Source organism: Schistocerca serialis, chromosome 2 (genome assembly GCF_023864345.2).
Source record: "Schistocerca serialis cubense isolate TAMUIC-IGC-003099 chromosome 2, iqSchSeri2.2, whole genome shotgun sequence".
In the NCBI taxonomy this organism is placed as follows: Eukaryota; Metazoa; Arthropoda; class Insecta; order Orthoptera; family Acrididae; genus Schistocerca; species Schistocerca serialis.
In genome coordinates this window covers 906,474,814-906,496,881 of record NC_064639.1, presented here as the reverse complement: position 1 = coordinate 906,496,881, position 22,068 = coordinate 906,474,814, and the positions used below count along the sequence as shown (strand labels likewise).

Genomic DNA, 22,068 nt, shown 5'->3' with positions numbered 1-22,068 from the left:
TTATCCAGGAAGTACAGTGTCTCTACGTCTAATATTGGGTACGGTATTTAGGCAGTTTCCAGGACAAGCAGTCCACCCGTGCCTCGGTAGCGCAGTAGGCAGCGCGTAAGTCTCATAATCTTAAGGTCGTGAGTTCGATCCTCACCCGGGGCATTTAATTTTCTGTGACTGATGCTGGTGCTGTTGCTAGGGCGCCAACGTATTTCTTGTTTGTTATCCACAACGTTTCAACGCTTCAGCGGGAGAATGTTTACTTCCTGTTATTGCTACTTACAGCTTCCCTTTTCCTCTTCTCCCAGCAGAGCACGAAGCCAAAAGCACTGCTCTGCGACGTTTGAGGTGCGCGCCTTGCCAGTCAGTATGTGTAAAGATGCTCGCAAAGAGAGAGGGGCGCCGACGCGGCCCTCGACACGAAATGCGACAAGCGACCGTACGAACGGTCGAATGAAACGGCCACATCCGGTGTGGTCTAGTGGCTAGGATACCTGGCTTTCACCCAGGAGGCCCGGGTTCGATTCCCGGTACCGGAACGGAATTTTTTCCACACGAATCGTGACAAGTTTGAGCTGTCCGAGCGGCCGTTTCCCGTCCTGCTCGCAATATAGCTACTGTTTCGTGACCGTCAGCAGAATATAGACTAGGGAAGCAGACACACGACGCCCATAGAAATGGTGTATGGCTTCATGCCACCCGTTTCCAGCGTAGGGCTGAGCAACTGCGTCTGCCGAGGCCCGTTAGCTCAGTTGGTTAGAGCGTCGTGCTAATAACGCGAAGGTCGTGGGTTCGATCCCCCCACGGGCCACTACTCTTTTACTACTGCGAAAAGGCAGCGCCGATTTCAGCTGGCGAGTGTGATGACCAAAAGATCATCACCCTGCGTGGAAGTTGACAGAGGATCCGAACCCGACTCGTCGGGAAGCACTACAGCATTCACTCGGCAATGGCCATAATATCTTGAATACACTGGTTCTCAACCGATAAAGAGAAAATGAAAGAAAATGTCCGATTGCCGATGCGTAACAACTTTGGCCCTGGTCAGTACTTGGGCGGGTGAGCGCATGGGAACACAGGGCACTATTGGCAGTTTTACTTCCTATTTTTGTTTCTCCTTTGACTGATTCGGTCAGGGAAACGCCACCGTGAAATGAAGGGGGCGTGCTGTGTGTCCATCGCCTCGCCTCTCCTTGCCTCTCTCAGTCGTTTCTCGTGCTTGTCGTTTTGATATAGGCCGATTTGAGAGCGTCAGCTCTCGCGTCAGCTGAGCAAAGTCGAGACAAGTCGAGACACACTAAGGGCTGGCGCTTGGAAGGCAACTATGCTGACCATTACACCACCACCGCACAAGCGAGCGCCCCGCTTCCGCGCTGTGTCGGCTTCCCGCCTGTCGGCAGCGGCCGAAGGTGATCGTACCCGGCAGGCGCATTTCGAGGCAGGCTAGGGGAGCACATCCAGACGTATTCGGACAGCGTATCCGCGCACATTTCGCATCCTTTGGCAAGAGTCGGCGCCGGCGACGCAAGAGTACGCAGAGGACCGCGTTCTGGCGGCATTTTTAAGCAGTGCAGTGCAGGATTCAGCGTCTGCAGCACCTTCTCCACAGAATGCTACGGCGCTTGACGGCAGTCCCACTTTCCCTTGAGACATCTGCTCGGGAAGCAGCGTGAAGTTACCGCTGGCCCGAGCATCGGTGGTTCAGTGGTAGAATGCTCGCCTGCCACGCGGGCGGCCCGGGTTCGATTCCCGGCCGATGCATCATTTTGCTTTTCCCGCGATAATGCTGCCGCGTGGCTTGCGCGCTTGAGATGCACGATCCACAAGAATGTATAGCTGGATTCCCTTGAGAAGAACCGAGAACGCAGCACTCGCGGGTCCCCACTAGGACGCTCGCATCATGTTCTACAGACTAGCGTCGGCCTGGCCTCACAAGTTGCTGTGTCCCGGTGCCTCCGAGGCACTGAACTTTAACGACAAGGAGTGCTGCCTATCGTTGCAACAGCTGCAGCAACACCGCAATCAACTGGGCCGGCAGTGCACGTGTAGCAACAGAACACGTTATCCAGGAAGTACAGTGTCTCTACGTCTAATATTGGGTACGGTATTTAGGCAGTTTCCAGGACAAGCAGTTCACCCGTGCCTCGGTAGCGCAGTAGGCAGCGCGTAAGTCTCATAATCTTAAGGTCGTGAGTTCGATCCTCACCCGGGGCATTTAATTTTCTGTGACTGATGCTGGTGCTGTTGCTAGGGCGCCAACGTATTTCTTGTTTGTTATCCACAACGTTTCAACGCTTCAGCGGGAGAATGTTTACTTCCTGTTATTGCTACTTACAGCTTCCCTTTTCCTCTTCTCCCAGCAGAGCACGAAGCCAAAAGCACTGCTCTGCGACGTTTGAGGTGCGCGCCTTGCCAGTCAGTATGTGTAAAGATGCTCGCAAAGAGAGAGGGGCGCCGACGCGGCCCTCGACACGAAATGCGACAAGCGACCGTACGAACGGTCGAATGAAACGGCCACATCCGGTGTGGTCTAGTGGCTAGGATACCTGGCATTCACCCAGGAGGCCCGGGTTCGATTCCCGGTACCGGAACGGAATTTTTTCCACACGAATCGTGACAAGTTTGAGCTGTCCGAGCGGCCGTTTCCCGTCCTGCTCGCAATATAGCTACTGTTTCGTGACCGTCAGCAGAATATAGACTAGGGAAGCAGACACACGACGCCCATAGAAATGGTGTATGGCTTCATGCCACCCGTTTCCAGCGTAGGGCTGAGCAACTGCGTCTGCCGAGGCCCGTTAGCTCAGTTGGTTAGAGCGTCGTGCTAATAACGCGAAGGTCGTGGGTTCGATCCCCCCACGGGCCACTACTCTTTTACTACTGCGAAAAGGCAGCGCCGATTTCAGCTGGCGAGTGTGATGACCAAAAGATCATCACCCTGCGTGGAAGTTGACAGAGGATCCGAACCCGACTCGTCGGGAAGCACTACAGCATTCACTCGGCAATGGCCATAATATCTTGAATACACTGGTTCTCAACCGATAAAGAGAAAATGAAAGAAAATGTCCGATTGCCGATGCGTAACAACTTTGGCCCTGGTCAGTACTTGGGCGGGTGAGCGCATGGGAACACAGGGCACTATTGGCAGTTTTACTTCCTATTTTTGTTTCTCCTTTGACTGATTCGGTCAGGGAAACGCCACCGTGAAATGAAGGGGGCGTGCTGTGTGTCCATCGCCTCGCCGCTCCTTGCCTCTCTCAGTCGTTTCTCGTGCTTGTCGTTTTGATATAGGCCGATTTGAGAGCGTCAGCTCTCGCGTCAGCTGAGCAGAGTCGAGACAAGTCGAGACACACTAAGGGCTGGCGCTTGGAAGGCAACTATGCTGACCATTACACCACCACCGCACAAGCGAGCGCCCCGCCTCCGCGCTGTGTCGGCTTCCCGCCTGTCGGCAGCGGCCGAAGGTGATCGTACCCGGCAGGCGCATTTCGAGGCAGGCTAGGGGAGCACATCCAGACGCATTCGGACAGCGTATCCGCGCACATTTCGCATCCTTTGGCAAGAGTCGGCGCCGGCGACGCAACAGTACGCAGAGGACCGCGTTCTGGCGGCATTTTTAAGCAGTGCAGTGCAGGATTCAGCGTCTGCAGCACCTTCTCCACAGAATGCTACGGCGCTTGACGGCAGTCCCACTTTCCCTTGAGACATCTGCTCGGGAAGCAGCGTGAAGTTACCGCTGGCCCGAGCATCGGTGGTTCAGTGGTAGAATGCTCCCCTGCCACGCGGGCGGCCCGGGTTCGATTCCCGGCCGATGCATCATTTTGCTTTTCCCGCGATAATGCTGCCGCGTGGCTTGCGCGCTTGAGATGCACGATCCACAAGAATGTATAGCTGGATTCCCTTGAGAAGAACCGAGAACGCAGCACTCGCGGGTCCCCACTAGGACGCTCGCATCATGTTCTACAGACTAGCGTCGGCCTGGCCTCACAAGTTGCTGTGTCCCGGTGCCTCCGAGGCACTGAACTTTAACGACAAGGAGTGCTGCCTATCGTTGCAACAGCTGCAGCAACACCGCAATCAACTGGGCCGGCAGTGCACGTGTAGCAACAGAACACGTTATCCAGGAAGTACAGTGTCTCTACGTCTAATATTGGGTACGGTATTTAGGCAGTTTCCAGGACAAGCAGTTCACGCGTGCCTCGGTAGCGCAGTAGGCAGCGCGTAAGTCTCATAATCTTAAGGTCGTGAGTTCGATCCTCACCCGGGGCATTTAATTTTCTGTGACTGATGCTGGTGCTGTTGCTAGGGCGCCAACGTATTTCTTGTTTGTTATCCACAACGTTTCAACGCTTCAGCGGGAGAATGTTTACTTCCTGTTATTGCTACTTACAGCTTCCCTTTTCCTCTTCTCCCAGCAGAGCACGAAGCCAAAAGCACTGCTCTGCGACGTTTGAGGTGCGCGCCTTGCCAGTCAGTATGTGTAAAGATGCTCGCAAAGAGAGAGGGGCGCCGACGCGGCCCTCGACACGAAATGCGACAAGCGACCGTACGAACGGTCGAATGAAACGGCCACATCCGGTGTGGTCTAGTGGCTAGGATACCTGGCTTTCACCCAGGAGGCCCGGGTTCGATTCCCGGTACCGGAACGGAATTTTTTCCACACGAATCGTGACAAGTTTGAGCTGTCCGAGCGGCCGTTTCCCGTCCTGCTCGCAATATAGCTACTGTTTCGTGACCGTCAGCAGAATATAGACTAGGGAAGCAGACACACGACGCCCATAGAAATGGTGTATGGCTTCATGCCACCCGTTGCCGGCGTAGGGCTGAGCAACTGCGTCTGCCGAGGTCCGTTAGCTCAGTTGGTTAGAGCGTCGTGCTAATAACGCGAAGGTCGTGGGTTCGATCCCCCCACGGGCCACTACTCTTTTACTACTGCGAAAAGGCAGCGCCGATTTCAGCTGGCGAGTGTGATGACCAAAAGATCATCACCCTGCGTGGAAGTTGACAGAGGATCCGAACCCGACTCGTCGGGAAGCACTACAGCATTCACTCGGCAATGGCCATAATATCTTGAATACACTGGTTCTCAACCGATAAAGAGAAAATGAAAGAAAATGTCCGATTGCCGATGCGTAACAACTTTGGCCCTGGTCAGTACTTGGGCGGGTGAGCGCATGGGAACACAGGGCACTATTGGCAGTTTTACTTCCTATTTTTGTTTCTCCTTTGACTGATTCGGTCAGGGAAACGCCACCGTGAAATGAAGGGGGCGTGCTGTGTGTCCATCGCCTCGCCGCTCCTTGCCTCTCTCAGTCGTTTCTCGTGCTTGTCGTTTTGATATAGGCCGATTTGAGAGCGTCAGCTCTCGCGTCAGCTGAGCAGAGTCGAGACAAGTCGAGACACACTAAGGGCTGGCGCTTGGAAGGCAACTATGCTGACCATTACACCACCACCGCACAAGCGAGCGCCCCGCCTCCGCGCTGTGTCGGCTTCCCGCCTGTCGGCAGCGGCCGAAGGTGATCGTACCCGGCAGGCGCATTTCGAGGCAGGCTAGGGGAGCACATCCATACGCATTCGGACAGCGTATCCGCGCACATTTCGCATCCTTTGGCAAGAGTCGGCGCCGGCGACGCAAGAGTACGCAGAGGACCGCGTTCTGGCGGCATTTTTAAGCAGTGCAGTGCAGGATTCAGCGTCTGCAGCACCTTCTCCACAGAATGCTACGGCGCTTGACGGCAGTCCCACTTTCCCTTGAGACATCTGCTCGGGAAGCAGCGTGAAGTTACCGCTGGCCCGAGCATCGGTGGTTCAGTGGTAGAATGCTCCCCTGCCACGCGGGCGGCCCGGGTTCGATTCCCGGCCGATGCATCATTTTGCTTTTCCCGCGATAATGCTGCCGCGTGGCTTGCGCGCTTGAGATGCACGATCCACAAGAATGTATAGCTGGATTCCCTTGAGAAGAACCGAGAACGCAGCACTCGCGGGTCCCCACTAGGACGCTCGCATCATGTTCTACAGACTAGCGTCGGCCTGGCCTCACAAGTTGCTGTGTCCCGGTGCCTCCGAGGCACTGAACTTTAACGACAAGGAGTGCTGCCTATCGTTGCAACAGCTGCAGCAACACCGCAATCAACTGGGCCGGCAGTGCACGTGTAGCAACAGAACACGTTATCCAGGAAGTACAGTGTCTCTACGTCTAATATTGGGTACGGTATTTAGGCAGTTTCCAGGACAAGCAGTTCACCCGTGCCTCGGTAGCGCAGTAGGCAGCGCGTAAGTCTCATAATCTTAAGGTCGTGAGTTCGATCCTCACCCGGGGCATTTAATTTTCTGTGACTGATGCTGGTGCTGTTGCTAGGGCGCCAACGTATTTCTTGTTTGTTATCCACAACGTTTCAACGCTTCAGCGGGAGAATGTTTACTTCCTGTTATTGCTACTTACAGCTTCCCTTTTCCTCTTCTCCCAGCAGAGCACGAAGCCAAAAGCACTGCTCTGCGACGTTTGAGGTGCGCGCCTTGCCAGTCAGTATGTGTAAAGATGCTCGCAAAGAGAGAGGGGCGCCGACGCGGCCCTCGACACGAAATGCGACAAGCGACCGTACGAACGGTCGAATGAAACGGCCACATCCGGTGTGGTCTAGTGGCTAGGATACCTGGCTTTCACCCAGGAGGCCCGGGTTCGATTCCCGGTACCGGAACGGAATTTTTTCCACACGAATCGTGACAAGTTTGAGCTGTCCGAGCGGCCGTTTCCCGTCCTGCTCGCAATATAGCTACTGTTTCGTGACCGTCAGCAGAATATAGACTAGGGAAGCAGACACACGACGCCCATAGAAATGGTGTATGGCTTCATGCCACCCGTTTCCAGCGTAGGGCTGAGCAACTGCGTCTGCCGAGGCCCGTTAGCTCAGTTGGTTAGAGCGTCGTGCTAATAACGCGAAGGTCGTGGGTTCGATCCCCCCACGGGCCACTACTCTTTTACTACTGCGAAAAGGCAGCGCCGATTTCAGCTGGCGAGTGTGATGACCAAAAGATCATCACCCTGCGTGGAAGTTGACAGAGGATCCGAACCCGACTCGTCGGGAAGCACTACAGCATTCACTCGGCAATGGCCATAATATCTTGAATACACTGGTTCTCAACCGATAAAGAGAAAATGAAAGAAAATGTCCGCTTGCCGATGCGTAACAACTTTGGCCCTGGTCAGTACTTGGGCGGGTGAGCGCATGGGAACACAGGGCACTATTGGCAGTTTTACTTCCTATTTTTGTTTCTCCTTTGACTGATTCGGTCAGGGAAACGCCACCGTGAAATGAAGGGGGCGTGCTGTGTGTCCATCGCCTCGCCTCTCCTTGCCTCTCTCAGTCGTTTCTCGTGCTTGTCGTTTTGATATAGGCCGATTTGAGAGCGTCAGCTCTCGCGTCAGCTGAGCAGAGTCGAGACAAGTCGAGACACACTAAGGGCTGGCGCTTGGAAGGCAACTATGCTGACCATTACACCACCACCGCACAAGCGAGCGCCCCGCCTCCGCGCTGTGTCGGCTTCCCGCCTGTCGGCAGCGGGCGAAGGTGATCGTACCCGGCAGGCGCATTTCGAGGCAGGCTAGGGGAGCACATCCAGACGCATTCGGACAGCGTATCCGCGCACATTTCGCATCCTTTGGCAAGAGTCGGCGCCGGCGACGCAAGAGTACGCAGAGGACCGCGTTCTGGCGGCATTTTTAAGCAGTGCAGTGCAGGATTCAGCGTCTGCAGCACCTTCTCCACAGAATGCTACGGCGCTTGACGGCAATCCCACTTTCCCTTGAGACATCTGCTCGGGAAGCAGCGTGAAGTTACCGCTGGCCCGAGCATCGGTGGTTCAGTGGTAGAATGCTCGCCTGCCACGCGGGCGGCCCGGGATCGATTCCCGGCCGATGCATCATTTTGCTTTTCCCGCGATAATGCTGCCGCGTGGCTTGCGCGCTTGAGATGCACGATCCACAAGAATGTATAGCTGGATTCCCTTGAGAAGAACCGAGAACGCAGCACTCGCGGGTCCCCACTAGGACGCTCGCATCATGTTCTACAGACTAGCGTCGGCCTGGCCTCACAAGTTGCTGTGTCCCGGTGCCTCCGAGGCACTGAACTTTAACGACAAGGAGTGCTGCCTATCGTTGCAACAGCTGCAGCAACACCGCAATCAACTGGGCCGGCAGTGCACGTGTAGCAACAGAACACGTTATCCAGGAAGTACAGTGTCTCTACGTCTAATATTGGGTACGGTATTTAGGCAGTTTCCAGGACAAGCAGTTCACCCGTGCCTCGGTAGCGCAGTAGGCAGCGCGTAAGTCTCATAATCTTAAGGTCGTGAGTTCGATCCTCACCCGGGGCATTTAATTTTCTGTGACTGATGCTGGTGCTGTTGCTAGGGCGCCAACGTATTTCTTGTTTGTTATCCACAACGTTTCAACGCTTCAGCGGGAGAATGTTTACTTCCTGTTATTGCTACTTACAGCTTCCCTTTTCCTCTTCTCCCAGCAGAGCACGAAGCCAAAAGCACTGCTCTGCGACGTTTGAGGTGCGCGCCTTGCCAGTCAGTATGTGTAAAGATGCTCGCAAAGAGAGAGGGGCGCCGACGCGGCCCTCGACACGAAATGCGACAAGCGACCGTACGAACGGTCGAATGAAACGGCCACATCCGGTGTGGTCTAGTGGCTAGGATACCTGGCTTTCACCCAGGAGGCCCGGGTTCGATTCCCGGTACCGGAACGGAATTTTTTCCACACGAATCGTGACAAGTTTGAGCTGTCCGAGCGGCCGTTTCCCGTCCTGCTCGCAATATAGCTACTGTTTCGTGACCGTCAGCAGAATATAGACTAGGGAAGCAGACACACGACGCCCATAGAAATGGTGTATGGCTTCATGCCACCCGTTTCCAGCGTAGGGCTGAGCAACTGCGTCTGCCGAGGTCCGTTAGCTCAGTTGGTTAGAGCGTCGTGCTAATAACGCGAAGGTCGTGGGTTCGATCCCCCCACGGGCCACTACTCTTTTACTACTGCGAAAAGGCAGCGCCGATTTCAGCTGGCGAGTGTGATGACCAAAAGATCATCACCCTGCGTGGAAGTTGACAGAGGATCCGAACCCGACTCGTCGGGAAGCACTACAGCATTCACTCGGCAATGGCCATAATATCTTGAATACACTGGTTCTCAACCGATAAAGAGAAAATGAAAGAAAATGTCCGATTGCCGATGCGTAACAACTTTGGCCCTGGTCAGTACTTGGGCGGGTGAGCGCATGGGAACACAGGGCACTATTGGCAGTTTTACTTCCTATTTTTGTTTCTCCTTTGACTGATTCGGTCAGGGAAACGCCACCGTGAAATGAAGGGGGCGTGCTGTGTGTCCATCGCCTCGCCGCTCCTTGCCTCTCTCAGTCGTTTCTCGTGCTTGTCGTTTTGATATAGGCCGATTTGAGAGCGTCAGCTCTCGCGTCAGCTGAGCAGAGTCGAGACAAGTCGAGACACACTAAGGGCTGGCGCTTGGAAGGCAACTATGCTGACCATTACACCACCACCGCACAAGCGAGCGCCCCGCCTCCGCGCTGTGTCGGCTTCCCGCCTGTCGGCAGCGGCCGAAGGTGATCGTACCCGGCAGGCGCATTTCGAGGCAGGCTAGGGGAGCACATCCATACGCATTCGGACAGCGTATCCGCGCACATTTCGCATCCTTTGGCAAGAGTCGGCGCCGGCGACGCAAGAGTACGCAGAGGACCGCGTTCTGGCGGCATTTTTAAGCAGTGCAGTGCAGGATTCAGCGTCTGCAGCACCTTCTCCACAGAATGCTACGGCGCTTGACGGCAGTCCCACTTTCCCTTGAGACATCTGCTCGGGAAGCAGCGTGAAGTTACCGCTGGCCCGAGCATCGGTGGTTCAGTGGTAGAATGCTCCCCTGCCACGTGGGCGGCCCGGGTTCGATTCCCGGCCGATGCATCATTTTGCTTTTCCCGCGATAATGCTGCCGCGTGGCTTGCGCGCTTGAGATGCACGATCCACAAGAATGTATAGCTGGATTCCCTTGAGAAGAACCGAGAACGCAGCACTCGCGGGTCCCCACTAGGACGCTCGCATCATGTTCTACAGACTAGCGTCGGCCTGGCCTCACAAGTTGCTGTGTCCCGGTGCCTCCGAGGCACTGAACTTTAACGACAAGGAGTGCTGCCTATCGTTGCAACAGCTGCAGCAACACCGCAATCAACTGGGCCGGCAGTGCACGTGTAGCAACAGAACACGTTATCCAGGAAGTACAGTGTCTCTACGTCTAATATTGGGTACGGTATTTAGGCAGTTTCCAGGACAAGCAGTTCACCCGTGCCTCGGTAGCGCAGTAGGCAGCGCGTAAGTCTCATAATCTTAAGGTCGTGAGTTCGATCCTCACCCGGGGCATTTAATTTTCTGTGACTGATGCTGGTGCTGTTGCTAGGGCGCCAACGTATTTCTTGTTTGTTATCCACAACGTTTCAACGCTTCAGCGGGAGAATGTTTACTTCCTGTTATTGCTACTTACAGCTTCCCTTTTCCTCTTCTCCCAGCAGAGCACGAAGCCAAAAGCACTGCTCTGCGACGTTTGAGGTGCGCGCCTTGCCAGTCAGTATGTGTAAAGATGCTCGCAAAGAGAGAGGGGCGCCGACGCGGCCCTCGACACGAAATGCGACAAGCGACCGTACGAACGGTCGAATGAAACGGCCACATCCGGTGTGGTCTAGTGGCTAGGATACCTGGCTTTCACCCAGGAGGCCCGGGTTCGATTCCCGGTACCGGAACGGAATTTTTTCCACACGAATCGTGACAAGTTTGAGCTGTCCGAGCGGCCGTTTCCCGTCCTGCTCGCAATATAGCTACTGTTTCGTGACCGTCAGCAGAATATAGACTAGGGAAGCAGACACACGACGCCCATAGAAATGGTGTATGGCTTCATGCCACCCGTTTCCAGCGTAGGGCTGAGCAACTGCGTCTGCCGAGGTCCGTTAGCTCAGTTGGTTAGAGCGTCGTGCTAATAACGCGAAGGTCGTGGGTTCGATCCCCCCACGGGCCACTACTCTTTTACTACTGCGAAAAGGCAGCGCCGATTTCAGCTGGCGAGTGTGATGACCAAAAGATCATCACCCTGCGTGGAAGTTGACAGAGGATCCGAACCCGACTCGTCGGGAAGCACTACAGCATTCACTCGGCAATGGCCATAATATCTTGAATACACTGGTTCTCAACCGATAAAGAGAAAATGAAAGAAAATGTCCGATTGCCGATGCGTAACAACTTTGGCCCTGGTCAGTACTTGGGCGGGTGAGCGCATGGGAACACAGGGCACTATTGGCAGTTTTACTTCCTATTTTTGTTTCTCCTTTGACTGATTCGGTCAGGGAAACGCCACCGTGAAATGAAGGGGGCGTGCTGTGTGTCCATCGCCTCGCCGCTCCTTGCCTCTCTCAGTCGTTTCTCGTGCTTGTCGTTTTGATATAGGCCGATTTGAGAGCGTCAGCTCTCGCGTCAGCTGAGCAGAGTCGAGACAAGTCGAGACACACTAAGGGCTGGCGCTTGGAAGGCAACTATGCTGACCATTACACCACCACCGCACAAGCGAGCGCCCCGCCTCCGCGCTGTGTCGGCTTCCCGCCTGTCGGCAGCGGCCGAAGGTGATCGTACCCGGCAGGCGCATTTCGAGGCAGGCTAGGGGAGCACATCCAGACGCATTCGGACAGCGTATCCGCGCACATTTCGCATCCTTTGGCAAGAGTCGGCGCCGGCGACGCAAGAGTACGCAGAGGACCGCGTTCTGGCGGCATTTTTAAGCAGTGCAGTGCAGGATTCAGCGTCTGCAGCACCTTCTCCACAGAATGCTACGGCGCTTGACGGCAGTCCCACTTTCCCTTGAGACATCTGCTCGGGAAGCAGCGTGAAGTTACCGCTGGCCCGAGCATCGGTGGTTCAGTGGTAGAATGCTCCCCTGCCACGCGGGCGGCCCGGGTTCGATTCCCGGCCGATGCATCATTTTGCTTTTCCCGCGATAATGCTGCCGCGTGGCTTGCGCGCTTGAGATGCACGATCCACAAGAATGTATAGCTGGATTCCCTTGAGAAGAACCGAGAACGCAGCACTCGCGGGTCCCCACTAGGACGCTCGCATCATGTTCTACAGACTAGCGTCGGCCTGGCCTCACAAGTTGCTGTGTCCCGGTGCCTCCGAGGCACTGAACTTTAACGACAAGGAGTGCTGCCTATCGTTGCAACAGCTGCAGCAACACCGCAATCAACTGGGCCGGCAGTGCACGTGTAGCAACAGAACACGTTATCCAGGAAGTACAGTGTCTCTACGTCTAATATTGGGTACGGTATTTAGGCAGTTTCCAGGACAAGCAGTTCACCCGTGCCTCGGTAGCGCAGTAGGCAGCGCGCAAGTCTCATAATCTTAAGGTCGTGAGTTCGATCCTCACCCGGGGCATTTAATTTTCTGTGACTGATGCTGGTGCTGTTGCTAGGGCGCCAACGTATTTCTTGTTTGTTATCCACAACGTTTCAACGCTTCAGCGGGAGAATGTTTACTTCCTGTTATTGCTACTTACAGCTTCCCTTTTCCTCTTCTCCCAGCAGAGCACGAAGCCAAAAGCACTGCTCTGCGACGTTTGAGGTGCGCGCCTTGCCAGTCAGTATGTGTAAAGATGCTCGCAAAGAGAGAGGGGCGCCGACGCGGCCCTCGACACGAAATGCGACAAGCGACCGTACGAACGGTCGAATGAAACGGCCACATCCGGTGTGGTCTAGTGGCTAGGATACCTGGCTTTCACCCAGGAGGCCCGGGTTCGATACCCGGTACCGGAACGGAATTTTTTCCACACGAATCGTGACAAGTTTGAGCTGTCCGAGCGGCCGTTTCCCGTCCTGCTCGCAATATAGCTACTGTTTCGTGACCGTCAGCAGAATATAGACTAGGGAAGCAGACACACGACGCCCATAGAAATGGTGTATGGCTTCATGCCACCCGTTTCCAGCGTAGGGCTGAGCAACTGCGTCTGCCGAGGCCCGTTAGCTCAGTTGGTTAGAGCGTCGTGCTAATAACGCGAAGGTCGTGGGTTCGATCCCCCCACGGGCCACTACTCTTTTACTACTGCGAAAAGGCAGCGCCGATTTCAGCTGGCGAGTGTGATGACCAAAAGATCATCACCCTGCGTGGAAGTTGACAGAGGATCCGAACCCGACTCGTCGGGAAGCACTACAGCATTCACTCGGCAATGGCCATAATATCTTGAATACACTGGTTCTCAACCGATAAAGAGAAAATGAAAGAAAATGTCCGATTGCCGATGCGTAACAACTTTGGCCCTGGTCAGTACTTGGGCGGGTGAGCGCATGGGAACACAGGGCACTATTGGCAGTTTTACTTCCTATTTTTGTTTCTCCTTTGACTGATTCGGTCAGGGAAACGCCACCGTGAAATGAAGGGGGCGTGCTGTGTGTCCATCGCCTCGCCGCTCCTTGCCTCTCTCAGTCGTTTCTCGTGCTTGTCGTTTTGATATAGGCCGATTTGAGAGCGTCAGCTCTCGCGTCAGCTGAGCAGAGTCGAGACAAGTCGAGACACACTAAGGGCTGGCGCTTGGAAGGCAACTATGCTGACCATTACACCACCACCGCACAAGCGAGCGCCCCGCCTCCGCGCTGTGTCGGCTTCCCGCCTGTCGGCAGCGGCCGAAGGTGATCGTACCCGGCAGGCGCATTTCGAGGCAGGCTAGGGGAGCACATCCAGACGCATTCGGACAGCGTATCCGCGCACATTTCGCATCCTTTGGCAAGAGTCGGCGCCGGCGACGCAAGAGTACGCAGAGGACCGCGTTCTGGCGGCATTTTTAAGCAGTGCAGTGCAGGATTCAGCGTCTGCAGCACCTTCTCCACAGAATGCTACGGCGCTTGACGGCAGTCCCACTTTCCCTTGAGACATCTGCTCGGGAAGCAGCGTGAAGTTACCGCTGGCCCGAGCATCGGTGGTTCAGTGGTAGAATGCTCCCCTGCCACGCGGGCGGCCCGGGTTCGATTCCCGGCCGATGCATCATTTTGCTTTTCCCGCGATAATGCTGCCGCGTGGCTTGCGCGCTTGAGATGCACGATCCACAAGAATGTATAGCTGGATTCCCTTGAGAAGAACCGAGAACGCAGCACTCGCGGGTCCCCACTAGGACGCTCGCATCATGTTCTACAGACTAGCGTCGGCCTGGCCTCACAAGTTGCTGTGTCCCGGTGCCTCCGAGGCACTGAACTTTAACGACAAGGAGTGCTGCCTATCGTTGCAACAGCTGCAGCAACACCGCAATCAACTGGGCCGGCAGTGCACGTGTAGCAACAGAACACGTTATCCAGGAAGTACAGTGTCTCTACGTCTAATATTGGGTACGGTATTTAGGCAGTTTCCAGGACAAGCAGTTCACCCGTGCCTCGGTAGCGCAGTAGGCAGCGCGCAAGTCTCATAATCTTAAGGTCGTGAGTTCGATCCTCACCCGGGGCATTTAATTTTCTGTGACTGATGCTGGTGCTGTTGCTAGGGCGCCAACGTATTTCTTGTTTGTTATCCACAACGTTTCAACGCTTCAGCGGGAGAATGTTTACTTCCTGTTATTGCTACTTACAGCTTCCCTTTTCCTCTTCTCCCAGCAGAGCACGAAGCCAAAAGCACTGCTCTGCGACGTTTGAGGTGCGCGCCTTGCCAGTCAGTATGTGTAAAGATGCTCGCAAAGAGAGAGGGTCGCCGACGCGGCCCTCGACACGAAATGCGACAAGCGACCGTACGAACGGTCGAATGAAACGGCCACATCCGGTGTGGTCTAGTGGCTAGGATACCTGGCTTTCACCCAGGAGGCCCGGGTTCGATTCCCGGTACCGGAACGGAATTTTTTCCACACGAATCGTGACAAGTTTGAGCTGTCCGAGCGGCCGTTTCCCGTCCTGCTCGCAATATAGCTACTGTTTCGTGACCGTCAGCAGAATATAGACTAGGGAAGCAGACACACGACGCCCATAGAAATGGTGTATGGCTTCATGCCACCCGTTTCCAGCGTAGGGCTGAGCAACTGCGTCTGCCGAGGCCCGTTAGCTCAGTTGGTTAGAGCGTCGTGCTAATAACGCGAAGGTCGTGGGTTCGATCCCCCCACGGGCCACTACTCTTTTACTACTGCGAAAAGGCAGCGCCGATTTCAGCTGGCGAGTGTGATGACCAAAAGATCATCACCCTGCGTGGAAGTTGACAGAGGATCCGAACCCGACTCGTCGGGAAGCACTACAGCATTCACTCGGCAATGGCCATAATATCTTGAATACACTGGTTCTCAACCGATAAAGAGAAAATGAAAGAAAATGTCCGATTGCCGATGCGTAACAACTTTGGCCCTGGTCAGTACTTGGGCGGGTGAGCGCATGGGAACACAGGGCACTATTGGCAGTTTTACTTCCTATTTTTGTTTCTCCTTTGACTGATTCGGTCAGGGAAACGCCACCGTGAAATGAAGGGGGCGTGCTGTGTGTCCATCGCCTCGCCTCTCCTTGCCTCTCTCAGTCGTTTCTCGTGCTTGTCGTTTTGATATAGGCCGATTTGAGAGCGTCAGCTCTCGCGTCAGCTGAGCAAAGTCGAGACAAGTCGAGACACACTAAGGGCTGGCGCTTGGAAGGCAACCATGCTGACCATTACACCACCACCGCACAAGCGAGCGCCCCGCCTCCGCGCTGTGTCGGCTTCCCGCCTGTCGGCAGCGGCCGAAGGTGATCGTACCCGGCAGGCGCATTTCGAGGCAGGCTAGGGGAGCACATCCAGACGCATTCGGACAGCGTATCCGCGCACATTTCGCATCCTTTGGCAAGAGTCGGCGCCGGCGACGCAAGAGTACGCAGAGGACCGCGTTCTGGCGGCATTTTTAAGCAGTGCAGTGCAGGATTCAGCGTCTGCAGCACCTTCTCCACAGAATGCTACGGCGCTTGACGGCAGTCCCACTTTCCCTTGAGACATCTGCTCGGGAAGCAGCGTGAAGTTACCGCTGGCCCGAGCATCGGTGGTTCAGTGGTAGAATGCTCGCCTGCCACGCGGGCGGCCCGGGTTCGATTCCCGGCCGATGCATCATTTTGCTTTTCCCGCGATAATGCTGCCGCGTGGCTTGCGCGCTTGAGATGCACGATCCACAAGAATGTATAGCTGGATTCCCTTGAGAAGAACCGAGAACGCAGCACTCGCGGGTCCCCACTAGGACGCTCGCATCATGTTCTACAGACTAGCGTCGGCCTGGCCTCACAAGTTGCTGTGTCCCGGTGCCTCCGAGGCACTGAACTTTAACGACAAGGAGTGCTGCCTATCGTTGCAACAGCTGCAGCAACACCGCAATCAACTGGGCCGGCAGTGCACGTGTAGCAACAGAACACGTTATCCAGGAAGTACAGTGTCTCTACGTCTAATATTGGGTACGGTATTTAGGCAGGTTCCAGGACAAGCAGTTCACCCGTGCCTCGGTAGCGCAGTAGGCAGCGCGCAAGTCTCATAATCTTAAGGTCGTGAGTTCGATCCTCACCCGGGGCATTTAATTTTCTGTGACTGATGCTGGTGCTGTTGCTAGGGCGCCAACGTATTTCTTGTTTGTTATCCACAACGTTTCAACGCTTCAGCGGGAGAATGTTTACTTCCTGTTATTGCTACTTACAGCTTCCCTTTTCCTCTTCTCCCAGCAGAGCACGAAGCCAAAAGCACTGCTCTGCGACGTTTGAGGTGCGCGCCTTGCCAGTCAGTATGTGTAAAGATGCTCGCAAAGAGAGAGGGGCGCCGACGCGGCCCTCGACACGAAATGCGACAAGCGACCGTACGAACGGTCGAATGAAACGGCCACATCCGGTGTGGTCTAGTGGCTAGGATACCTGGCTTTCACCCAGGAGGCCCGGGTTCGATTCCCGGTACCGGAACGGAATTTTTTCCACACGAATCGTGACAAGTTTGAGCTGTCCGAGCGGCCGTTTCCCGTCCTGCTCGCAATATAGCTACTGTTTCGTGACCGTCAGCAGAATATAGACTAGGGAAGCAGACACACGACGCCCATAGAAATGGTGTATGGCTTCATGCCACCCGTTTCCAGCGTAGGGCTGAGCAACTGCGTCTGCCGAGGCCCGTTAGCTCAGTTGGTTAGAGCGTCGTGCTAATAACGCGAAGGTCGTGGGTTCGATCCCCCCACGGGCCACTACTCTTTTACTACTGCGAAAAGGCAGCGCCGATTTCAGCTGGCGAGTGTGATGACCAAAAGATCATCACCCTGCGTGGAAGTTGACAGAGGATCCGAACCCGACTCGTCGGGAAGCACTACAGCATTCACTCGGCAATGGCCATAATATCTTGAATACACTGGTTCTCAACCGATAAAGAGAAAATGAAAGAAAATGTCCGATTGCCGATGCGTAACAACTTTGGCCCTGGTCAGTACTTGGGCGGGTGAGCGCATGGGAACACAGGGCACTATTGGCAGTTTTACTTCCTATTTTTGTTTCTCCTTTGACTGATTCGGTCAGGGAAACGCCACCGTGAAATGAAGGGGGCGTGCTGTGTGTCCATCGCCTCGCCTCTCCTTGCCTCTCTCAGTCGTTTCTCGTGCTTGTCGTTTTGATATAGGCCGATTTGAGAGCGTCAGCTCTCGCGTCAGCTGAGCAGAGTCGAGACAAGTCGAGACACACTAAGGGCTGGCGCTTGGAAGGCAACTATGCTGACCATTACACCACCACCGCACAAGCGAGCGCCCCGCCTCCGCGCTGTGTCGGCTTCCCGCCTGTCGGCAGCGGCCGAAGGTGATCGTACCCGGCAGGCGCATTTCGAGGCAGGCTAGGGGAGCACATCCAGACGCATTCGGACAGCGTATCCGCGCACATTTCGCATCCTTTGGCAAGAGTCGGCGCCGGCGACGCAAGAGTACGCAGAGGACCGCGTTCTGGCGGCATTTTTAAGCAGTGCAGTGCAGGATTCAGCGTCTGCAGCACCTTCTCCACAGAATGCTACGGCGCTTGACGGCAGTCCCACTTTCCCTTGAGACATCTGCTCGGGAAGCAGCGTGAAGTTACCGCTGGCCCGAGCATCGGTGGTTCAGTGGTAGAATGCTCCCCTGCCACGCGGGCGGCCCGGGTTCGATTCCCGGCCGATGCATCATTTTGCTTTTCCCGCGATAATGCTGCCGCGTGGCTTGCGCGCTTGAGATGCACGATCCACAAGAATGTATAGCTGGATTCCCTTGAGAAGAACCGAGAACGCAGCACTCGCGGGTCCCCACTAGGACGCTCGCATCATGTTCTACAGACTAGCGTCGGCCTGGCCTCACAAGTTGCTGTGTCCCGGTGCCTCCGAGGCACTGAACTTTAACGACAAGGAGTGCTGCCTATCGTTGCAACAGCTGCAGTAACACCGCAATCAACTGGGCCGGCAGTGCACGTGTAGCAACAGAACACGTTATCCAGGAAGTACAGTGTCTCTACGTCTAATATTGGGTACGGTATTTAGGCAGTTTCCAGGACAAGCAGTTCACCCGTGCCTCGGTAGCGCAGTAGGCAGCGCGCAAGTCTCATAATCTTAAGGTCGTGAGTTCGATCCTCACCCGGGGCATTTAATTTTCTGTGACTGATGCTGGTGCTGTTGCTAGGGCGCCAACGTATTTCTTGTTTGTTATCCACAACGTTTCAACGCTTCAGCGGGAGAATGTTTACTTCCTGTTATTGCTACTTACAGCTTCCCTTTTCCTCTTCTCCCAGCAGAGCACGAAGCCAAAAGCACTGCTCTGCGACGTTTGAGGTGCGCGCCTTGCCAGTCAGTATGTGTAAAGATGCTCGCAAAGAGAGAGGGGCGCCGACGCGGCCCTCGACACGAAATGCGACAAGCGACCGTACGAACGGTCGAATGAAACGGCCACATCCGGTGTGGTCTAGTGGCTAGGATACCTGGCTTTCACCCAGGAGGCCCGGGTTCGATTCCCGGTACCGGAACGGAATTTTTTCCACACGAATCGTGACAAGTTTGAGCTGTCCGAGCGGCCGTTTCCCGTCCTGCTCGCAATATAGCTACTGTTTCGTGACCGTCAGCAGAATATAGACTAGGGAAGCAGACACACGACGCCCATAGAAATGGTGTATGGCTTCATGCCACCCGTTTCCAGCGTAGGGCTGAGCAACTGCGTCTGCCGAGGCCCGTTAGCTCAGTTGGTTAGAGCGTCGTGCTAATAACGCGAAGGTCGTGGGTTCGATCCCCCCACGGGCCACTACTCTTTTACTACTGCGAAAAGGCAGCGCCGATTTCAGCTGGCGAGTGTGATGACCAAAAGATCATCACCCTGCGTGGAAGTTGACAGAGGATCCGAACCCGACTCGTCGGGAAGCACTACAGCATTCACTCGGCAATGGCCATAATATCTTGAATACACTGGTTCTCAACCGATAAAGAGAAAATGAAAGAAAATGTCCGATTGCCGATGCGTAACAACTTTGGCCCTGGTCAGTACTTGGGCGGGTGAGCGCATGGGAACACAGGGCACTATTGGCAGTTTTACTTCCTATTTTTGTTTCTCCTTTGACTGATTCGGTCAGGGAAACGCCACCGTGAAATGAAGGGGGCGTGCTGTGTGTCCATCGCCTCGCCGCTCCTTGCCTCTCTCAGTCGTTTCTCGTGCTTGTCGTTTTGATATAGGCCGATTTGAGAGCGTCAGCTCTCGCGTCAGCTGAGCAGAGTCGAGACAAGTCGAGACACACTAAGGGCTGGCGCTTGGAAGGCAACTATGCTGACCATTACACCACCACCGCACAAGCGAGCGCCCCGCCTCCGCGCTGTGTCGGCTTCCCGCCTGTCGGCAGCGGCCGAAGGTGATCGTACCCGGCAGGCGCATTTCGAGGCAGGCTAGGGGAGCACATCCAGACGCATTCGGACAGCGTATCCGCGCACATTTCGCATCCTTTGGCAAGAGTCGGCGCCGGCGACGCAAGAGTACGCAGAGGACCGCGTTCTGGCGGCATTTTTAAGCAGTGCAGTGCAGGATTCAGCGTCTGCAGCACCTTCTCCACAGAATGCTACGGCGCTTGACGGCAGTCCCACTTTCCCTTGAGACATCTGCTCGGGAAGCAGCGTGAAGTTACCGCTGGCCCGAGCATCGGTGGTTCAGTGGTAGAATGCTCCCCTGCCACGCGGGCGGCCCGGGTTCGATTCCCGGCCGATGCATCATTTTGCTTTTCCCGCGATAATGCTGCCGCGTGGCTTGCGCGCTTGAGATGCACGATCCACAAGAATGTATAGCTGGATTCCCTTGAGAAGAACCGAGAACGCAGCACTCGCGGGTCCCCACTAGGACGCTCGCATCATGTTCTACAGACTAGCGTCGGCCTGGCCTCACAAGTTGCTGTGTCCCGGTGCCTCCGAGGCACTGAACTTTAACGACAAGGAGTGCTGCCTATCGTTGCAACAGCTGCAGTAACACCGCAATCAACTGGGCCGGCAGTGCACGTGTAGCAACAGAACACGTTATCCAGGAAGTACAGTGTCTCTACGTCTAATATTGGGTACGGTATTTAGGCAGTTTCCAGGACAAGCAGTTCACCCGTGCCTCGGTAGCGCAGTAGGCAGCGCGCAAGTCTCATAATCTTAAGGTCGTGAGTTCGATCCTCACCCGGGGCATTTAATTTTCTGTGACTGATGCTGGTGCTGTTGCTAGGGCGCCAACGTATTTCTTGTTTGTTATCCACAACGTTTCAACGCTTCAGCGGGAGAATGTTTACTTCCTGTTATTGCTACTTACAGCTTCCCTTTTCCTCTTCTCCCAGCAGAGCACGAAGCCAAAAGCACTGCTCTGCGACGTTTGAGGTGCGCGCCTTGCCAGTCAGTATGTGTAAAGATGCTCGCAAAGAGAGAGGGGCGCCGACGCGGCCCTCGACACGAAATGCGACAAGCGACCGTACGAACGGTCGAATGAAACGGCCACATCCGGTGTGGTCTAGTGGCTAGGATACCTGGCTTTCACCCAGGAGGCCCGGGTTCGATTCCCGGTACCGGAACGGAATTTTTTCCACACGAATCGTGACAAGTTTGAGCTGTCCGAGCGGCCGTTTCCCGTCCTGCTCGCAATATAGCTACTGTTTCGTGACCGTCAGCAGAATATAGACTAGGGAAGCAGACACACGACGCCCATAGAAATGGTGTATGGCTTCATGCCACCCGTTTCCAGCGTAGGGCTGAGCAACTGCGTCTGCCGAGGCCCGTTAGCTCAGTTGGTTAGAGCGTCGTGCTAATAACGCGAAGGTCGTGGGTTCGATCCCCCCACGGGCCACTACTCTTTTACTACTGCGAAAAGGCAGCGCCGATTTCAGCTGGCGAGTGTGATGACCAAAAGATCATCACCCTGCGTGGAAGTTGACAGAGGATCCGAACCCGACTCGTCGGGAAGCACTACAGCATTCACTCGGCAATGGCCATAATATCTTGAATACACTGGTTCTCAACCGATAAAGAGAAAATGAAAGAAAATGTCCGCTTGCCGATGCGTAACAACTTTGGCCCTGGTCAGTACTTGGGCGGGTGAGCGCATGGGAACACAGGGCACTATTGGCAGTTTTACTTCCTATTTTTGTTTCTCCTTTGACTGATTCGGTCAGGGAAACGCCACCGTGAAATGAAGGGGGCGTGCTGTGTGTCCATCGCCTCGCCTCTCCTTGCCTCTCTCAGTCGTTTCTCGTGCTTGTCGTTTTGATATAGGCCGATTTGAGAGCGTCAGCTCTCGCGTCAGCTGAGCAGAGTCGAGACAAGTCGAGACACACTAAGGGCTGGCGCTTGGAAGGCAACTATGCTGACCATTACACCACCACCGCACAAGCGAGCGCCCCGCCTCCGCGCTGTGTCGGCTTCCCGCCTGTCGGCAGCGGCCGAAGGTGATCGTACCCGGCAGGCGCATTTCGAGGCAGGCTAGGGGAGCACATCCAGACGCATTCGGACAGCGTATCCGCGCACATTTCGCATCCTTTGGCAAGAGTCGGCGCCGGCGACGCAAGAGTACGCAGAGGACCGCGTTCTGGCGGC

The 22,068-nt window shown here is 55.2% G+C and overlaps 43 non-coding genes across 43 annotated transcripts; all 43 read left to right on the top strand.

Moving 5' to 3' along the window:
- Positions 1-80: 80 nt before the first annotated feature.
- Trnam-cau (transfer RNA methionine (anticodon CAU)) lies at positions 81-153 on the top strand. Its single transcript has one exon. It is a non-coding gene; the product is annotated as a tRNA-Met (tRNA).
- Positions 154-458: 305 nt separating this feature from the next.
- Positions 459-530, top strand: Trnae-uuc (transfer RNA glutamic acid (anticodon UUC)). Its single transcript has one exon. It is a non-coding gene; the product is annotated as a tRNA-Glu (tRNA).
- A 198-nt stretch (positions 531-728) lies between these two features.
- On the top strand, positions 729-802 carry Trnai-aau (transfer RNA isoleucine (anticodon AAU)). Its single transcript has one exon. It is a non-coding gene; the product is annotated as a tRNA-Ile (tRNA).
- Positions 803-1,681: 879 nt separating this feature from the next.
- Trnag-gcc (transfer RNA glycine (anticodon GCC)) lies at positions 1,682-1,752 on the top strand. The gene has a single exon. It is a non-coding gene; the product is annotated as a tRNA-Gly (tRNA).
- A 380-nt stretch (positions 1,753-2,132) lies between these two features.
- Trnam-cau (transfer RNA methionine (anticodon CAU)) lies at positions 2,133-2,205 on the top strand. Its single transcript has one exon. It is a non-coding gene; the product is annotated as a tRNA-Met (tRNA).
- A 305-nt stretch (positions 2,206-2,510) lies between these two features.
- Positions 2,511-2,582, top strand: Trnae-uuc (transfer RNA glutamic acid (anticodon UUC)). The gene has a single exon. It is a non-coding gene; the product is annotated as a tRNA-Glu (tRNA).
- A 198-nt stretch (positions 2,583-2,780) lies between these two features.
- Positions 2,781-2,854, top strand: Trnai-aau (transfer RNA isoleucine (anticodon AAU)). Its single transcript has one exon. It is a non-coding gene; the product is annotated as a tRNA-Ile (tRNA).
- Positions 2,855-3,733: 879 nt separating this feature from the next.
- On the top strand, positions 3,734-3,804 carry Trnag-gcc (transfer RNA glycine (anticodon GCC)). The gene has a single exon. It is a non-coding gene; the product is annotated as a tRNA-Gly (tRNA).
- Positions 3,805-4,184: 380 nt separating this feature from the next.
- On the top strand, positions 4,185-4,257 carry Trnam-cau (transfer RNA methionine (anticodon CAU)). Its single transcript has one exon. It is a non-coding gene; the product is annotated as a tRNA-Met (tRNA).
- A 305-nt stretch (positions 4,258-4,562) lies between these two features.
- On the top strand, positions 4,563-4,634 carry Trnae-uuc (transfer RNA glutamic acid (anticodon UUC)). The gene has a single exon. It is a non-coding gene; the product is annotated as a tRNA-Glu (tRNA).
- A 198-nt stretch (positions 4,635-4,832) lies between these two features.
- On the top strand, positions 4,833-4,906 carry Trnai-aau (transfer RNA isoleucine (anticodon AAU)). The gene has a single exon. It is a non-coding gene; the product is annotated as a tRNA-Ile (tRNA).
- Positions 4,907-5,785: 879 nt separating this feature from the next.
- Trnag-gcc (transfer RNA glycine (anticodon GCC)) lies at positions 5,786-5,856 on the top strand. The gene has a single exon. It is a non-coding gene; the product is annotated as a tRNA-Gly (tRNA).
- A 380-nt stretch (positions 5,857-6,236) lies between these two features.
- Trnam-cau (transfer RNA methionine (anticodon CAU)) lies at positions 6,237-6,309 on the top strand. Its single transcript has one exon. It is a non-coding gene; the product is annotated as a tRNA-Met (tRNA).
- Positions 6,310-6,614: 305 nt separating this feature from the next.
- On the top strand, positions 6,615-6,686 carry Trnae-uuc (transfer RNA glutamic acid (anticodon UUC)). Its single transcript has one exon. It is a non-coding gene; the product is annotated as a tRNA-Glu (tRNA).
- Positions 6,687-6,884: 198 nt separating this feature from the next.
- Positions 6,885-6,958, top strand: Trnai-aau (transfer RNA isoleucine (anticodon AAU)). The gene has a single exon. It is a non-coding gene; the product is annotated as a tRNA-Ile (tRNA).
- An 879-nt stretch (positions 6,959-7,837) lies between these two features.
- On the top strand, positions 7,838-7,908 carry Trnag-gcc (transfer RNA glycine (anticodon GCC)). Its single transcript has one exon. It is a non-coding gene; the product is annotated as a tRNA-Gly (tRNA).
- Positions 7,909-8,288: 380 nt separating this feature from the next.
- Trnam-cau (transfer RNA methionine (anticodon CAU)) lies at positions 8,289-8,361 on the top strand. Its single transcript has one exon. It is a non-coding gene; the product is annotated as a tRNA-Met (tRNA).
- A 305-nt stretch (positions 8,362-8,666) lies between these two features.
- Trnae-uuc (transfer RNA glutamic acid (anticodon UUC)) lies at positions 8,667-8,738 on the top strand. Its single transcript has one exon. It is a non-coding gene; the product is annotated as a tRNA-Glu (tRNA).
- Positions 8,739-8,936: 198 nt separating this feature from the next.
- On the top strand, positions 8,937-9,010 carry Trnai-aau (transfer RNA isoleucine (anticodon AAU)). The gene has a single exon. It is a non-coding gene; the product is annotated as a tRNA-Ile (tRNA).
- An 879-nt stretch (positions 9,011-9,889) lies between these two features.
- Trnag-gcc (transfer RNA glycine (anticodon GCC)) lies at positions 9,890-9,960 on the top strand. Its single transcript has one exon. It is a non-coding gene; the product is annotated as a tRNA-Gly (tRNA).
- Positions 9,961-10,340: 380 nt separating this feature from the next.
- Positions 10,341-10,413, top strand: Trnam-cau (transfer RNA methionine (anticodon CAU)). Its single transcript has one exon. It is a non-coding gene; the product is annotated as a tRNA-Met (tRNA).
- Positions 10,414-10,718: 305 nt separating this feature from the next.
- On the top strand, positions 10,719-10,790 carry Trnae-uuc (transfer RNA glutamic acid (anticodon UUC)). The gene has a single exon. It is a non-coding gene; the product is annotated as a tRNA-Glu (tRNA).
- A 198-nt stretch (positions 10,791-10,988) lies between these two features.
- Trnai-aau (transfer RNA isoleucine (anticodon AAU)) lies at positions 10,989-11,062 on the top strand. Its single transcript has one exon. It is a non-coding gene; the product is annotated as a tRNA-Ile (tRNA).
- Positions 11,063-11,941: 879 nt separating this feature from the next.
- Trnag-gcc (transfer RNA glycine (anticodon GCC)) lies at positions 11,942-12,012 on the top strand. Its single transcript has one exon. It is a non-coding gene; the product is annotated as a tRNA-Gly (tRNA).
- A 380-nt stretch (positions 12,013-12,392) lies between these two features.
- Positions 12,393-12,465, top strand: Trnam-cau (transfer RNA methionine (anticodon CAU)). The gene has a single exon. It is a non-coding gene; the product is annotated as a tRNA-Met (tRNA).
- Positions 12,466-12,770: 305 nt separating this feature from the next.
- Positions 12,771-12,842, top strand: Trnae-uuc (transfer RNA glutamic acid (anticodon UUC)). The gene has a single exon. It is a non-coding gene; the product is annotated as a tRNA-Glu (tRNA).
- A 198-nt stretch (positions 12,843-13,040) lies between these two features.
- Trnai-aau (transfer RNA isoleucine (anticodon AAU)) lies at positions 13,041-13,114 on the top strand. The gene has a single exon. It is a non-coding gene; the product is annotated as a tRNA-Ile (tRNA).
- Positions 13,115-13,993: 879 nt separating this feature from the next.
- On the top strand, positions 13,994-14,064 carry Trnag-gcc (transfer RNA glycine (anticodon GCC)). Its single transcript has one exon. It is a non-coding gene; the product is annotated as a tRNA-Gly (tRNA).
- Positions 14,065-14,444: 380 nt separating this feature from the next.
- Trnam-cau (transfer RNA methionine (anticodon CAU)) lies at positions 14,445-14,517 on the top strand. Its single transcript has one exon. It is a non-coding gene; the product is annotated as a tRNA-Met (tRNA).
- Positions 14,518-14,822: 305 nt separating this feature from the next.
- Positions 14,823-14,894, top strand: Trnae-uuc (transfer RNA glutamic acid (anticodon UUC)). The gene has a single exon. It is a non-coding gene; the product is annotated as a tRNA-Glu (tRNA).
- A 198-nt stretch (positions 14,895-15,092) lies between these two features.
- Trnai-aau (transfer RNA isoleucine (anticodon AAU)) lies at positions 15,093-15,166 on the top strand. The gene has a single exon. It is a non-coding gene; the product is annotated as a tRNA-Ile (tRNA).
- An 879-nt stretch (positions 15,167-16,045) lies between these two features.
- Positions 16,046-16,116, top strand: Trnag-gcc (transfer RNA glycine (anticodon GCC)). The gene has a single exon. It is a non-coding gene; the product is annotated as a tRNA-Gly (tRNA).
- A 380-nt stretch (positions 16,117-16,496) lies between these two features.
- On the top strand, positions 16,497-16,569 carry Trnam-cau (transfer RNA methionine (anticodon CAU)). The gene has a single exon. It is a non-coding gene; the product is annotated as a tRNA-Met (tRNA).
- A 305-nt stretch (positions 16,570-16,874) lies between these two features.
- Positions 16,875-16,946, top strand: Trnae-uuc (transfer RNA glutamic acid (anticodon UUC)). Its single transcript has one exon. It is a non-coding gene; the product is annotated as a tRNA-Glu (tRNA).
- Positions 16,947-17,144: 198 nt separating this feature from the next.
- On the top strand, positions 17,145-17,218 carry Trnai-aau (transfer RNA isoleucine (anticodon AAU)). Its single transcript has one exon. It is a non-coding gene; the product is annotated as a tRNA-Ile (tRNA).
- An 879-nt stretch (positions 17,219-18,097) lies between these two features.
- On the top strand, positions 18,098-18,168 carry Trnag-gcc (transfer RNA glycine (anticodon GCC)). The gene has a single exon. It is a non-coding gene; the product is annotated as a tRNA-Gly (tRNA).
- A 380-nt stretch (positions 18,169-18,548) lies between these two features.
- Positions 18,549-18,621, top strand: Trnam-cau (transfer RNA methionine (anticodon CAU)). The gene has a single exon. It is a non-coding gene; the product is annotated as a tRNA-Met (tRNA).
- A 305-nt stretch (positions 18,622-18,926) lies between these two features.
- Trnae-uuc (transfer RNA glutamic acid (anticodon UUC)) lies at positions 18,927-18,998 on the top strand. Its single transcript has one exon. It is a non-coding gene; the product is annotated as a tRNA-Glu (tRNA).
- Positions 18,999-19,196: 198 nt separating this feature from the next.
- Positions 19,197-19,270, top strand: Trnai-aau (transfer RNA isoleucine (anticodon AAU)). The gene has a single exon. It is a non-coding gene; the product is annotated as a tRNA-Ile (tRNA).
- An 879-nt stretch (positions 19,271-20,149) lies between these two features.
- Positions 20,150-20,220, top strand: Trnag-gcc (transfer RNA glycine (anticodon GCC)). The gene has a single exon. It is a non-coding gene; the product is annotated as a tRNA-Gly (tRNA).
- A 380-nt stretch (positions 20,221-20,600) lies between these two features.
- Positions 20,601-20,673, top strand: Trnam-cau (transfer RNA methionine (anticodon CAU)). Its single transcript has one exon. It is a non-coding gene; the product is annotated as a tRNA-Met (tRNA).
- A 305-nt stretch (positions 20,674-20,978) lies between these two features.
- Positions 20,979-21,050, top strand: Trnae-uuc (transfer RNA glutamic acid (anticodon UUC)). The gene has a single exon. It is a non-coding gene; the product is annotated as a tRNA-Glu (tRNA).
- A 198-nt stretch (positions 21,051-21,248) lies between these two features.
- Positions 21,249-21,322, top strand: Trnai-aau (transfer RNA isoleucine (anticodon AAU)). Its single transcript has one exon. It is a non-coding gene; the product is annotated as a tRNA-Ile (tRNA).
- The last annotated feature ends 746 nt before the right edge of the window (positions 21,323-22,068 follow it).